Below are 13,349 nucleotides of genomic sequence, written 5' to 3' on the forward strand. Positions count from 1 at the left end.
TTCTGCAAGCAAGTAGGGTACGTGTGAGCTTTGAAAACCATTGGTATCACCATTAGGAAGGAAGACTGGAAGACAGCGGTTGTCAGTCTTGGTTGCATAACAGCAGTATGATCTGGAGAGTGTTAAACAAGCCAAAGTGGTTTTGGTTTTATTTTGTTTGTCTGTTTGTGGTTTCTACTTATTTTTTCAACTCTTTATTCTTAGAAGCAATGTTATTATCAACATCATCATCACTTTGATGATCTTGAGTAGCATATTCCTTCTTGTATTTATCAAAACTTATACTAAACAAAGAGCTCTGGGTTGCAAAAGATTTATTTTTGCACCTATCTTTTATGTCATTATCTATCAGTTCAACAAAATCACACAAGTATGACTTTATGCCTTCTTGACCCAAGAAAAAATAAGTCTGAGTCTCTAGGGGTAAGATGTGGGTGGTTCAAAAGGAAAACCAAATTTGAGAAATCTATTGCTTAAGGCAAAAGGTAGAGAGAAAAACAAGGCCCCATCCTGCAAAACAAAAATATAGACTATTGAAGAAGGTATGAACAGAGGAAAGAAACAAACTCAAGGAGAAAGGTGAGTGGGTTTGTGCTATGCAGAGGAAATGCAAACAACAAGGCAGGCTGGAGGTGTAACTTGGTTAGCAGAGTGCTTCCCTAGCTTGCCTGAAGCACAAGGTTCCATCTGGGCTTGGTAGTAAATACCTGGAATCCTAGCACTAAGGGAGTAGAGGCCAGAGGATCAGAAGTACAAGGTCATTCTCTGCTATAAAACAAGTGTGAGGCCAGTCTGGGATACATAAGACCCTGTCTCAATAAAAGGAAAAGATAGGTATGGTTACAGACTTACCCAACCCAATAGCAAGCTGTAGCGTGGAAATGACTTATTCCTCTGAGGAGCTATGGGAGAAAACAGGGCACCCTGGGAAGAAGGGTGGAGCCTAGCACGGTAGGAGATTAGAATGAAAAAAGGGATGGGTTGGCACTAGCTCATGGACCCTGTGGGATGCTGGGGACCTCTCGAGGGCCTTGTGGACCCCGCAAAGAACTCGGACGCAAGGTGAGGCAGATTGTGGGCAAAAGTGATTGAGAGCAGCAGGCCACTGAGCTGTGGCACAGAGCTGGGCATGGGGGTGTTCGTTTCTTTGTAAGTTACTCCCCTCTCCCCCAAAGGTATATAACTATGCAAAATTCAGATAAAGATGTGTTATATGGGTTTGTCTACCCGCATCAGGAGCAAGAGACCCTGAGGAGAGTAAGAGCAGGTCAAACAGAGAGCTGGGAAGGAGAAAAGTTAGGGCGACACAAGCTGAGAGGAAAGCAGACTGCGGGGGAGTCTGTAACACAGCTGAATCTTGGAGCATCCCTGACAAAGAAGAACAAAGAAAAAAGCTACAGAAAACACACCCAAAGAAGCTACTGAATCTGTGACTCACAGTGTTTCCTGCATAATGAATCACCTGTGGAGATTTACCTTGCCCCCACCCCCAAAGCTGTCTTCCAACCTCCAGAGCACATGACTTAATTACACTGGGTGTGACTCGGGATGTGTCATTTTAAGATTCCCCAGGAGACTATTGTATAATGAATTTGGGGAACATCTATAGTACATATGGAATAGAAAATCCAGAAGAACAGTATGTCTAGATTGCTTCTCTGTTTCTGTGATAAACACCATGACCCAAAGCAACTTGGAAAATAATGGTTTCGTTTCATCTTATAACTCCCGGGTCACGTCCATCACTGAAACCAGGGTAGGAACTTAAGGCAGGGAAAGTGGAGACAGGAGCTGAGGCAGAGATCATGGAGGAAGATATTTACTGGTTTGCTCCTCTGGCCTGTGCTCAACCTGCCTTCTTATACAACCCAGGACCGCCTGCCCCAGGGTGGCACCCCTCACAGTTGGCTGAGTACTTCTACATCACAGACATGTTCACAGGCCAGTCCATAGAGGAAATCTCTCTTCCCAGGTGTGTCAAACTGACAGCTGCTGCTGTCCAGCACAGAGTTGCCAAGCAAAGGGCAAAAACAAGTCCTGACAGGAATAAAATCTTGTGACTCCACATCAAAGAAGCTCTCTGATGCTTAGGAGAGGGACTGGAGAGATGGCCCAGTGGTTAAGAGCACTGGCTGCTCTTGCAGAGGACCCAGGTTCTGTTCCCAACACCTACATGATGGCTAACAACCACCTGAAACTCCAGTTGCAAGGGATCCAACGCCCTCTTCTGGCCTCCGTGAGCATTGCATGACATGAGTGCACTTATATGCAGGCAAAACACTCATACGCATAAAATTTAAAAATACTAAATAAATAGATAAATAAATAAGTAAATAAAAATTTAAACCCACTCTCAGAAGTAGACCTGAAAATTACCGAAGTTCTATATGCATCTATATCCCAGGAGAAAAAGTCAGGGTAATAACACACAAAAGACCACATAAAATTCTATTGTACATTTGTGTACTCCACTGTGTGAGGTACCTGGATTCAAATTCATGAAAACAGACATTACCAGGGAATGAGAGGACAGTGGGGAGTTTGTGTCCAGTGAATACAGAGCTTTCAGTTCTGAAAATGAATGCCAGTGATTACTGTATAATATTCAAAGGTATAGAATTGACTAAACTGTGAATTTCAAAATAATTTAAATGGCAAATTTATGTTTATATAGGTTTGCTACAGTTTTTAGCATATTTTTTTCAAAACAAAGGAATGGAGGCTCTTTGATAGCAAAAGGTATTGTTGGTAATTGACACAACCATTAAACCTGTAGATTCTCAAATGTGATTGTGTATTCGAAGCCACCACAGCCCTGAAACCATGCCCAGAAGAGCTGATTTAATTGGCCTAGAGAGGAGCCCCCAAAAGTGTTTTTAAGTGGTTCCCCAGGTGATGCTAATGTGTAGCTATGGTTGAGAATTGCTGTACTAAAACACAGTTAATTAAACAATTATCACTAATAATAATTATTGAAAGAAGATGTAAAATGAAAATAATAATTTAATAACAATCTGGCTCTAAGCTTCCGTGTTGTATTTACTTCTTCCTTGAATGAAAAACAATTAAGTTAGTGTAATATTGAGCCGCCATACAGCTCTTCTGGGGAGAGTCTCAGAACCCCACACAATCATAGGCATGTGGATACACATACCATTCTGTGTGAGGAATTTTGGACCCCTGATCCCAGAAGAGGTTCAGAGTTTAGCTGAGTTAGGGACGCACTAGGGCTCAGGAGAGAGGCCAGGAGGGGTGAACTGATGCCATCTAGGTTTCGGCTTCTGTTAGACTAGATGTGCTGGAAATAACTTCTACCTGTGCACCACTCGGTCACTCCCTTATGCCTCAGCTCCTGTATATTAGGCCAAAGAAGTAAATGACAGAAAACAGATATCACTGCAATTTTAATTTTGTAAAAATTGGAGAGATGGCTCAAAGGTTAAGAGCACTGACTGCTCTTGCAGAGGACCCAGGTTCGATTCCCAGCACCCACATAGTGGCTATGAACTGCCCTAACTCCAGTTCCAGGAGAATCCAAAGCCCTCTTCTGACCTCCTCAGCATTGCATGACACAGGTGCACTCATATACATGCAGGCAATACACTCATACACATAAAATAAAAAAATAATAAAATTTTTTTAAATTACATTTATTTATGTTGGTGGGTTAGGGAGAGGCACATGGTACCTGCATTTGGAGGTCAGAGGACAACTTGTGGGAGTCAGCTTTGTCCTTCCACCATATTGGTCCTGGAGCTCAAACTCAGGTCATCAATCAATCAGTCTTGGCAACAAGTGCCTTTACCTGTTGAAATTCAATATCTTATACAAAATTGGCTTTTAGTTAGATTGTTTTGACAAATGGAAGCTGACTGTGTTCTGACAATGTTTAAGGTTGGTGATCTGTGATATTATGCAGGTGAGGTGTATTAAGTGCAGTTTAGAACCAGGAATTGATACCGTGAGATAAAGTTGAATTTAAGGCTTAAATGGGTATGAGCCCAAAAGGTTAACTTTACATTTAATGCAGTTAAAATAGGCCTGAATTCAGAAGAATCCAAACAGAATTAGTAGAAAAATTTGATGTTTTTATTTTCTTCTTTATTGATAACATTTCTTTTCTTTAAAATTTTAATTTATTTTATTTTTAATTATGTGTGTACTTGTGTCTGTGTATGTACACACAGAGTGCCTGCAAAGGCCAGAAGAGGGTGTCAGATCCCCTGGAACTGGAGGGTGTCAGGCCCCCTGAAACAGGAGGTATAGGTGGTTGTGAGCCACCTGATGGAGGTATTGAAAACAAAACTCGGGTCGTCTTCAAGAGCAGGAAGCACTCTTAACTATTGACCCATCTCTCCAATGGCTGTCATTTCTAAGTCTTTTAAAGGCAGCAGCTATATTTTATCTACTGTGTATTCACAGTGCCACTCTGCCAAGGAAGTCACCCTTATTTGGCTGAGTGAATGTGTTTACATGATCCACGGACCCTGATGCAGTTAAGTGATTCATTGTCCTAGGCCTCTGTTTCCTCATCTATAACATGACGTGTCTTGCCTCTCCCAGTTCCAGACTGTGATTTTTAAAAAAAATCTTTCTTTTTTAAATGTCAATTGCCTACAATATTCTTCAAAATTAGTGTTCATCTTATGGGATGTGCAGTCAAGAAGGATTTCCCACATGAAGCAGTTTATACTGAAAAACTACTTGTTAATTTGAAATGCTATAAAACTCATATTCAGCAAAACTATAAGGTAGTGTTGCTAGGGGAACATGCATGTCACATGGACTCACATTCTGACAGCTCTTTTCAGTCCCATCCCTCGCACAGGAACATTGTCTTGAAACAGTAGGTGAGGCTGAAAGCTCTCAGAGATCAACAGCACTGGCTCAGCAAATGGTTGATTAAATAAAGACCCTATCCAGTCCAGAGGGGCCTTTAAAATGCTTTTTTTTCCTCCCCAGATTTCCCAGTGGCCTTGAAAAGCAGACCGAACTTCCTTCCTTCCTTCCTTTCTTCCTCCCTTCCTCCCTTCCTTCCTTCCTTCCTTCCTTCCTTCCTACTCTAACATACTCCCCCCCTGAAGAGGTAACCCTATCCCTCCCCTCCTTCCTTCCTTCCTTCCTTCTTTTCTTCCTTTCTTTTCTTTCTTTTTTTCTGAGACACAGTGTCAGTAATCCAGGCTAGTCTCAAATTTTCTGATATGATATATATCCAATGATATTTGATGATATATCTGATTGTGGAGAGAGAGAGAGAGAGAGAGAGAGAGAGAGAGAGAGAGAGAGAATGTGCATTTGGGTGTATACATGTGGAAGTCAGAGGACAATCTTAAGTGTCAGTCCTCAGGCACCTTCCACCTTTTGTTTGAAACAGTGTCTCTCATTGGAATGGAACTTTACCATGTAGGCCAGGCTAGCTGGTCCTGGAGCATCTAAGATCCCCTCCAATTTCACTATTGCTGCAATTACAGGCGTGTGCCACTATATCCAGCTGCTTTAAAAAAAAAATTATGTGTATGAGTATTTTGCCTGCATGTATGCAAGTACACCTGTGCATGCAATGCCTGTAGTGACCAGAAGAGAGCATTGGATCTTCTGGAACTGGAGTTACCGATGATTGTTAGCTGTCATGTGGGTGATGGAAACCAAACTCTGGTCTTTTCACTACAAGAGCAACCATGCTCTTAACCTTGAGCCATCTCTCCAGCCCCACAGTCAGCTTTAAAATGTGAATTTGGGGAATCTGAACTCAGGTCTCATGCTTTTGAGACTAATGCTTTACCTCTCATCTTCCCACCCTCCAAAGGATTCTCTAGTGCTATGCCATAGGCATGAGATAAGGGGCTCATGAGTATGTGGCACCATCATAACCGATGCCGTCCAGTGGGTACCACTCCCCTAGGACCACAGCCCAGAGGACACCATGAGAAACCACAGCTCCACTGACTCCTAGAAACTGACTGAAGAGCACACCCATCTCCCTGCCATCCCTCCTGTTCCATGTGCTTTCAAATTAAATAAAGCAAAAGAAAAAGATACCAACCTAACAAGGTCTTATTTAATGTTCAAGACTGCCTCTGATTCCTATTGATCAGGCTTCAATTTGAAGCTGGAGCCTACAGCAATGAGTGAGATCAATATGAAGCTCTCATTCAGATAGCTCATCTGCTACACAACTAAACAAAGCAAAACAAAAGCAAACAAAATTTTAATGTTAAAAAATAGACTGCCAAGAAAGCCAGCTAGTTTAAAAATAAAAGTAAGCTGCTTTTACAAAGATATCACAATATATTTATACTTATGATAGTTTTAAATGTTTTTAAAAGAGGAGAAAGAATATTTTTAGGTAAGAAAAACAGTAAGATTTGTCCACAGCCTTTACTGATTCGATTGCAAGATTTAACTTCTGAATTTCAGTTGTCTGCTTTGTTTTCATCAAAATAGAGCTTTAAATAGGCCCTTCGTGGAGGGTGGACATGACTTCTTACACTTATTGAATTGGTAAATACACCTTGTATTTCCATATTGTGCAGAATTCTAAGAAAGATTCCAGAGAAATCCACACCATAGTTTTCATTGTCCAGGACTACATGATCCTACAATCCAGGGTGCAAATGGGAATGCACATACATAAATAATGTATGAAAAACAAGATAATATTGTATGAAAGGTCTGAGCACCTTGGGCATGGTGGGGCATACCTGTAATTCAAAACACTTGGGGAAGGGGAAGCTGAGGTAGGAGGATCATGAGTTCAAATTCGGCCTGAGTTACATAGCAAGACCTTGTCTCAATAAAAAGGCCTAAATGTGACTCAAATAAAGACCTCAGAAAGCAGTGAGGGAATAGTTTGAATAAGGAGGAAATAGTTTAAATTTAAATAATGAGATATAAAAACAGAATCTGCCACTTGCTATTATTTTAACAAATTTTCAACCACTGTGTGTGTGTGTATGGTGTGTGTGTGTGTGTGTGTGTGTGTGTGTGTGTGTGGGGTGTGTGTGTGTGTGTGGGGTGGCAAGAATGTACACAGGAGTTGAGAGGCCAGAAAGCACACTGGGTATCCTGCTCTGTCACTTTCCATCTTATCCTCTTGAGACAGAATCTCTATGTGTGTGTGTGTGTATGGTGTGTGTGTGTGTGTGTGTGTGTGTGTGTCCTTATCTGTATAAGAAATACGGAGCTAGGGATGTAGTTCAGTTGGTACAGTGCTTGCCTAGCATGCATGAAGCCCTGGATCCATCAGGTATGCTGCTGCACACTTGTAATTCCAGCACTTGAGTGGTAAAGGAAGGAAGACCAGACATTCAAAGTCATCTTGGGTATATAATGAATTCAAGTTCAGCCTGAGTTACATGAGACCAGTGAACCTTATCTCAATAACAACAACAACAGCAACAACAAATCAATCAATCAATGGAAAACATCTCTATCACATGAGTGTGGAGAACAGAGGTCACGGAAACACAGTGGATTACTGAGGTAAAGAGGAGATCTATGCATACTTAAGATGAGAATTGTTTTAAATGAACTATTTTATCTTTGAAAAAGAACGGTCTATGAATATTTATACAAGTCAGAAGACCTAGGAGAGGAAACCTGACCTGACTGGTGGTAAAACTGACTGGGAGGAGGAAAGGTAAGCTTAGGCAAGTCACACATACCCCCTGGGCCTCAGGTTCCTCAGCAAAATGATCACTCAATCATTTCAGAACACTTCGTGGTTGTCCATTGCTTTGAAACAGATAAATAAGCAAATCAACAGGAAACAGCAAAACAAAACAGAAGAGAAATGTGGTAGATCTACATACTGGCTTACTGATGGGAAACACAGCTTCAAACAGCATTCATTTTGCCCCCTGGCTACAGGTTAGGCAGGGCTCAGTGGGAACAGCAGTCTCAAGTCTGGGAAGCATGAGGCCAGGGCTAAAATTAACAGAAGGCTCCTTCTCTCCAGCATCTGGTGGCTTGTGCCCTGGGTCATTAGCTGGAGCTAGCAGCTGGGCCGACCTCACCTGGCTTCTCCCCATAACTCTATGCTCATGATTGGCGGCTGATTCCCAAACAAAGCCTTTAAAAGAGTAGCTTCATCCTTCTTACCTGGCCTAAGAAATCATGTAGAGCACTTCCCCTTGGACACTGTTAGGTAAATTTGGGGCATAGTGATTATTCCTTAAAACATTATCATGTGATTATTAAAGTCATATTTTTGACATCGAAACACATTGAGAAAACATTGAAAATTTCAAGTTTTAAATGTTTAAATTAAAGCATGTTATAACATATTTTTGTTCTAGTTTGTTTCCCCATTGCTGTTACAAAATACTCCGACCAATACCAACTTGGGGAGAAAAGGATTTATTTTATCCTACATCTCCCAGGTCACAGTTAATTAGGGAGCCCAAGGTAGAAACTCAGGACAGGTACCTGGAGGCAGGAGCTGAAGCACAGGCCATGGAGGAACACTGCTTACTGGCTTGCTCCCCTCATTCTTATGCAACACAGACCCACCTGCCCAGGGGTGGCACCACCCACAGTGGGCCCCCCCCCACATCACTCAACAATCAAGAAGATGCCCCTCAGACATGGCCACAGGCCAGTCCAATGGAGGCAATTCCCCAGCTGAGGCTCCTCAACCCAGGTGTGTCAAGTTGACACTAAAGCTATCCAGCACAATTATGTATATGTACACATGTACATGCATACATAATTATAAATATATATGCACTTACATAATTAAGAATGTAGAAAACTACTGTGATACCCCAAGAGACAGCCTGAGAGGGTGGGTTCCGACATCCATCGGTGTAGTGGCTCTGATCTCAGCAGACCACCAGAGACTTCCAAGTTCTGGCCTCCCTCTGGCCTCTGTCTGGCACAGAATGCAGGGGACTGCCTGAGAAGCCCTGGATCCTGCCTCCATGTGGTGGTGAGCTTCCCCTAATTGTGCCATGCCATACCCATCCCCCTCCCTGGGATTTTGTGAGGCCTCTCTCAAGGCCCCACAGCAGATCGGGCTTTGGTAGGCTAAGAATGAGACCCTAGCAGACAGGCTGAGAAGGTGGGTTAGACTTCATTGGTGTAGTGGCTCTGATATCAGCAAACCACCAGGGAGTGCCAAGTTCTGCCCTCTCACTGGTCTCCTTCTGGAATAAGGGCTGAGAAGCAGGGGACCGGCTGAGAGCACCTGGATCCTGCCTTCAGGTGGTGAAGGAAGCCTGAGTGTGCCTGACTGGAACCTAAATTGGGCTTCTGTGAGTATTCCTGAAGAGCTCATCTGAAGCCATCAGTTTCCTCCAAATTAAACCTGAGAGAACCTAAATCCTGTACCAACCAGCTTTACATAATCAATAAAGAATCTAGGCACCCTGATATTACAAAGAGAAATATACTTCAAGTTAATTCTCATATCAAAGTCATAAAGAACAAAAGAAATTCACATGCCAAAATCACAATGAAAGAATAATAAAATGGAAAGCAAAAACGCTATGCCCCCACCAAACTCCACCAATCCTGTAGAAGAGTTCAACAAGGAGAACCCCCTCGAGAGAACCCAGGACACTGGATTTAAAAGAACAATCATAAACACGATCAAGGAATTCAATCAATTTAAAGAACACACGAACAAACAAATCAAAGAACTAAAGAAGACGGATAAACTTCTGAATGAATTCACAGAAGAGATAGAAACACTGAAGAAATCTCAGGCAGAAATGAAGAAGGAAGTGAGAAATTCAGTAAGTCAACTTGAAACGACAGGGGAAAGCCTCCCCACTAGAATGAATGAAATGGAAAACGTAATATCAACGCTGGAGGATAAAGTTGAAGAATTGGACTACTCAAGCAAAGATTATGGAAAATTTTAAAAAGACACAGGAATGGAATATGCAAGAGATATGGGACACCATGAAAAGACCAAATCTACAGACCATAGGAATAGAGGAAGGAGAAGAATCTCAGGTTAATGGTAATGACCAGATCTTAAACAGGATCTTAAATTCTGAAGAGAATTTTCCAAATTAAGGAACACCATCCCCATACAAATACAGGAAGCACACGGAACACGAAATAGGATCAGAAAAGAAACTCCCCATGACATATCACAGTAAAAACAGTAAATGTACAGAACAAAGAGAGAATACTGAAAGCAGCAAAAGAAAAACAATATGTCACATATAAAAGAAAGCCCATCAGAATTACAGCTGACTTATCAATGAAAAATATGAAAGCCAGAAGAGCCTGGATCAAGGTATTTCCAGTTCTACATGACAATAGATGCCAGCCCAGAATATGTTACCCATCAAAAAATGTCTATTAGAGTTGAGGGGGAAAGAAAAATCTTCCATGGCATGAATAGCCTGAAAGAATACATGGCCACAAAACCAGCCCTTCAAAGAATACTTGAAGCAATACAGAGAGCAGAGAGAAAAACAACTATACCTCAGGGGCAATGAAAGAAAACAAGATATAATCTGGGAAACACAAAATTAGAGAACACAAATAGCAATCAAAATGACACAAACCAATACACATCTTTCAATAATAGCCTTAAATATCAATGGAATGAACTCCCTGGTCAAAAGACACAGGCTAAGTAAATGGATTAAGAAACAAAATCCATCTTTTTGCTGTCTGCAAGAAACCCATCTCAGCTTCAAGGACAGGCACTGCCTTAAGGTAAAAGGATGGAAAAGAATATTCCACACAAGTGCCACTAAGAAACAAGCAGGGGTTGCAATTCTAATATATGACAAAATAGACTTCAAAGTAAAACTAATCAGAAGAGATAAGGAGGATCACTTCATTCTGATCAAAGGAACAGTTAACCAAGAAGTATTGCAATGCTGAACATATATGCACCAAACTCTGGTGCACCCAAATTCTTAAAAACAACACTATAGGACTTTAAGACACAGATTAACCCAAACTCAGTAATAGTAGGGGACTTCAATACCCCAACTGTCTCCATTAGACAGGTCAACTGGACAAAGAATAAACAAAGAGATGTCTGAATTAAATGATACCATACATCAAATGGACCTAACAGATATATTTCAAATATTCCATCCAAGCACCAAAGAATACACTTTCCACTAGGCACCCCCTGGAACTTTTTCAAAAATTGACCACATACTGGGCCATAAAACAAGTGCAAGAAATTAAAAAATTGAAATAATTCCATGCATTCTATTGGACCACAATGCAATAAAGCTTAAAACCAACACTGGACAAAGACCTAGTCACCACACAAGCTCCTGACAATTGAACAATGCACTCCTAAACAATGATTGGGTCAAAGGAGAAATTAAGAAAGAAATGAAAAAAATTCCTGGAATTCAAAAAAGGACAATACAACACAACACAAGGTCTGGGACACTTTTAAAAAAATCCTAAGAGGGACGTTTATAGCTCTAATTGCCTACACTAAAAAATTAGAAAGAGCCCAAATAAATGACCTAACACTGCAACTCAAGGAACTGGAAAAGCAAGAACAAATGAAGCCCAAACACAGCAGAAGAGAAGAAATAACAAAAATCAAAGCAGAAACTAATGAACTAGAAACAAAGAAAACAATACAAAAAAATCAATGAATCAAAGAGCTGTTTCTTTGAAAAGCTAAACAAGATAGGCCCTTATCCCAGTTAACCAAAAGAAAGAATGAGCAAATCCAAATCAACAAAATCAGAAATGAAAGGGGAAACATCACAACAGACACCCAAAAGATCCAGACCATTATAAGGGAATATTTTTAGAATCTATATGCTACTAAATCTGAAAGTCTAAAAGAAATGGATGGATATCTAAAATCATGGGAACCACCAAAGTTAAACCAAGAAGAGATCAATAGTTTAAATAGACCTATAATATGTAAGGGACTTGAAACAGTAATACAAAGCCTCCCAACTAATAAAAGCTCAGGCCCAGATGGATTTACAGCAGAATTCTACCAGAAAGTTAAAGAACTCCAACCAATACTACTTAAATTATTTAAAATGATAGAAACAGAGGAAGAACTCCCAATTCCTGCTATGAAGCCAGCATCATTCTAATACCCAAACCAGGTAAACACATAACCAAAAAAGAAAACTATAGACCCATATCCTTAATGAACATAGATGCAAAAATTCTCAACAAAATGCTTGCACACCCCATACACACACACATCAAAAAGATCACCACAATCAAAGAGCTTTATCCCAGAGATGCAGGGATGGTTCAATATACTTAAGTCAGTAAATGTCATTAATCATATAAATGGACTCAAAAACAAACAAACAAAAAAAACATTGTCATTTCAATAGATGCAGAAAAGGCTTTTGACAAAATACAGCATGAAGTTATGTTCAAAGTCCTAGAGGGAATTGGACTAGAGGGACATCACTCAGCATAATTAAAGCTATGTACAACAAATCCACATCCAACATCATTCTAAATGGAGAAAAACTGGAAGCATTCCTATTAAAATCAGGAACCAGACAAGGATGTCCATTGCCTCTACTTCTTTTCAACGTAGTGCTTGAAACTCTTGCTAGAGCAATAAGATAAGAGAAGGAAATTAAAGGAGTAATAATTGGAAAAGAAGAGGTCAAACTATCCCTTTTTGCAGATGATATCCTACTATAGATCTACTAAGAGATCCCAAAAGTTCCACCAGAAAACTCCTAGAACTGATCAACCCTTTCAGTATAGTGGCAAGTTATAAAACCAATCTACAAAAATCAGAAGCCTTGCTCTATACCAATAACAAGCAAATGGAGAAAGAATAAAGAGAAATGCTCCCATTTACAATTGCTGCAAAAAAAAAAAAAATCTTGGAATAAATCTGACCAAAGATACCAAAGAGCTCCACAATGAATATTTTAAATCATTAAAGAAAGAGATTGAGGAACACACCAGGAGACAGAAGGACGTGCCATACTCACGAATTGGAAGAATTAATATTGGGAAAATGACCATCCTACCAAAAGCAATATATAGATTCAATGCAATCCCAATCAGATTTCCCATGACATACTTCACAGAATTAGAAAAAAAAAAACAACAAAAAAAGCTTAATTTCATTTGGAAGCACAAAAGACACCAGAAAGCCAAAGCAACCCTGAGTACAAAGAGCAACTCTGGGGGGATTAATATACCAGATCTCAAAGTATATTACAGAGCTATAATCTTAAAAACAGCATGGTACTGGCAAAAAATAGACACATAGATCACTGGAACATCATTGAAGATCCAAACCCAAGTAGATGCAATTTCAGCCACTTGATACTTGACAAAGTATCAAGAACAAAAGTATCTTGGCACAAAGGTGCCAAGAACACACAATGGAGGAAAGACAGCATCTTCAACAA

The 13,349-nt window shown here is 40.4% G+C and overlaps 1 non-coding gene across 1 annotated transcript; it reads right to left on the reverse strand.

The window, feature by feature from the left end:
* Positions 1–252: 252 nt before the first annotated feature.
* On the reverse strand, positions 253–375 carry LOC115071027. Its single transcript, XR_003850120.1, has one exon. It is a non-coding gene; the product is annotated as a small nucleolar RNA SNORA40 (small nucleolar RNA).
* Between the last annotated feature and the right edge of the window lie 12,974 nt (positions 376–13,349).

The sequence above is a fragment of the Nannospalax galili genome, unplaced genomic scaffold, assembly GCF_000622305.1.
Source record: "Nannospalax galili isolate Female #2095 unplaced genomic scaffold, S.galili_v1.0 scaffold117, whole genome shotgun sequence".
Classification (NCBI taxonomy): domain Eukaryota; kingdom Metazoa; phylum Chordata; class Mammalia; order Rodentia; family Spalacidae; genus Nannospalax; species Nannospalax galili.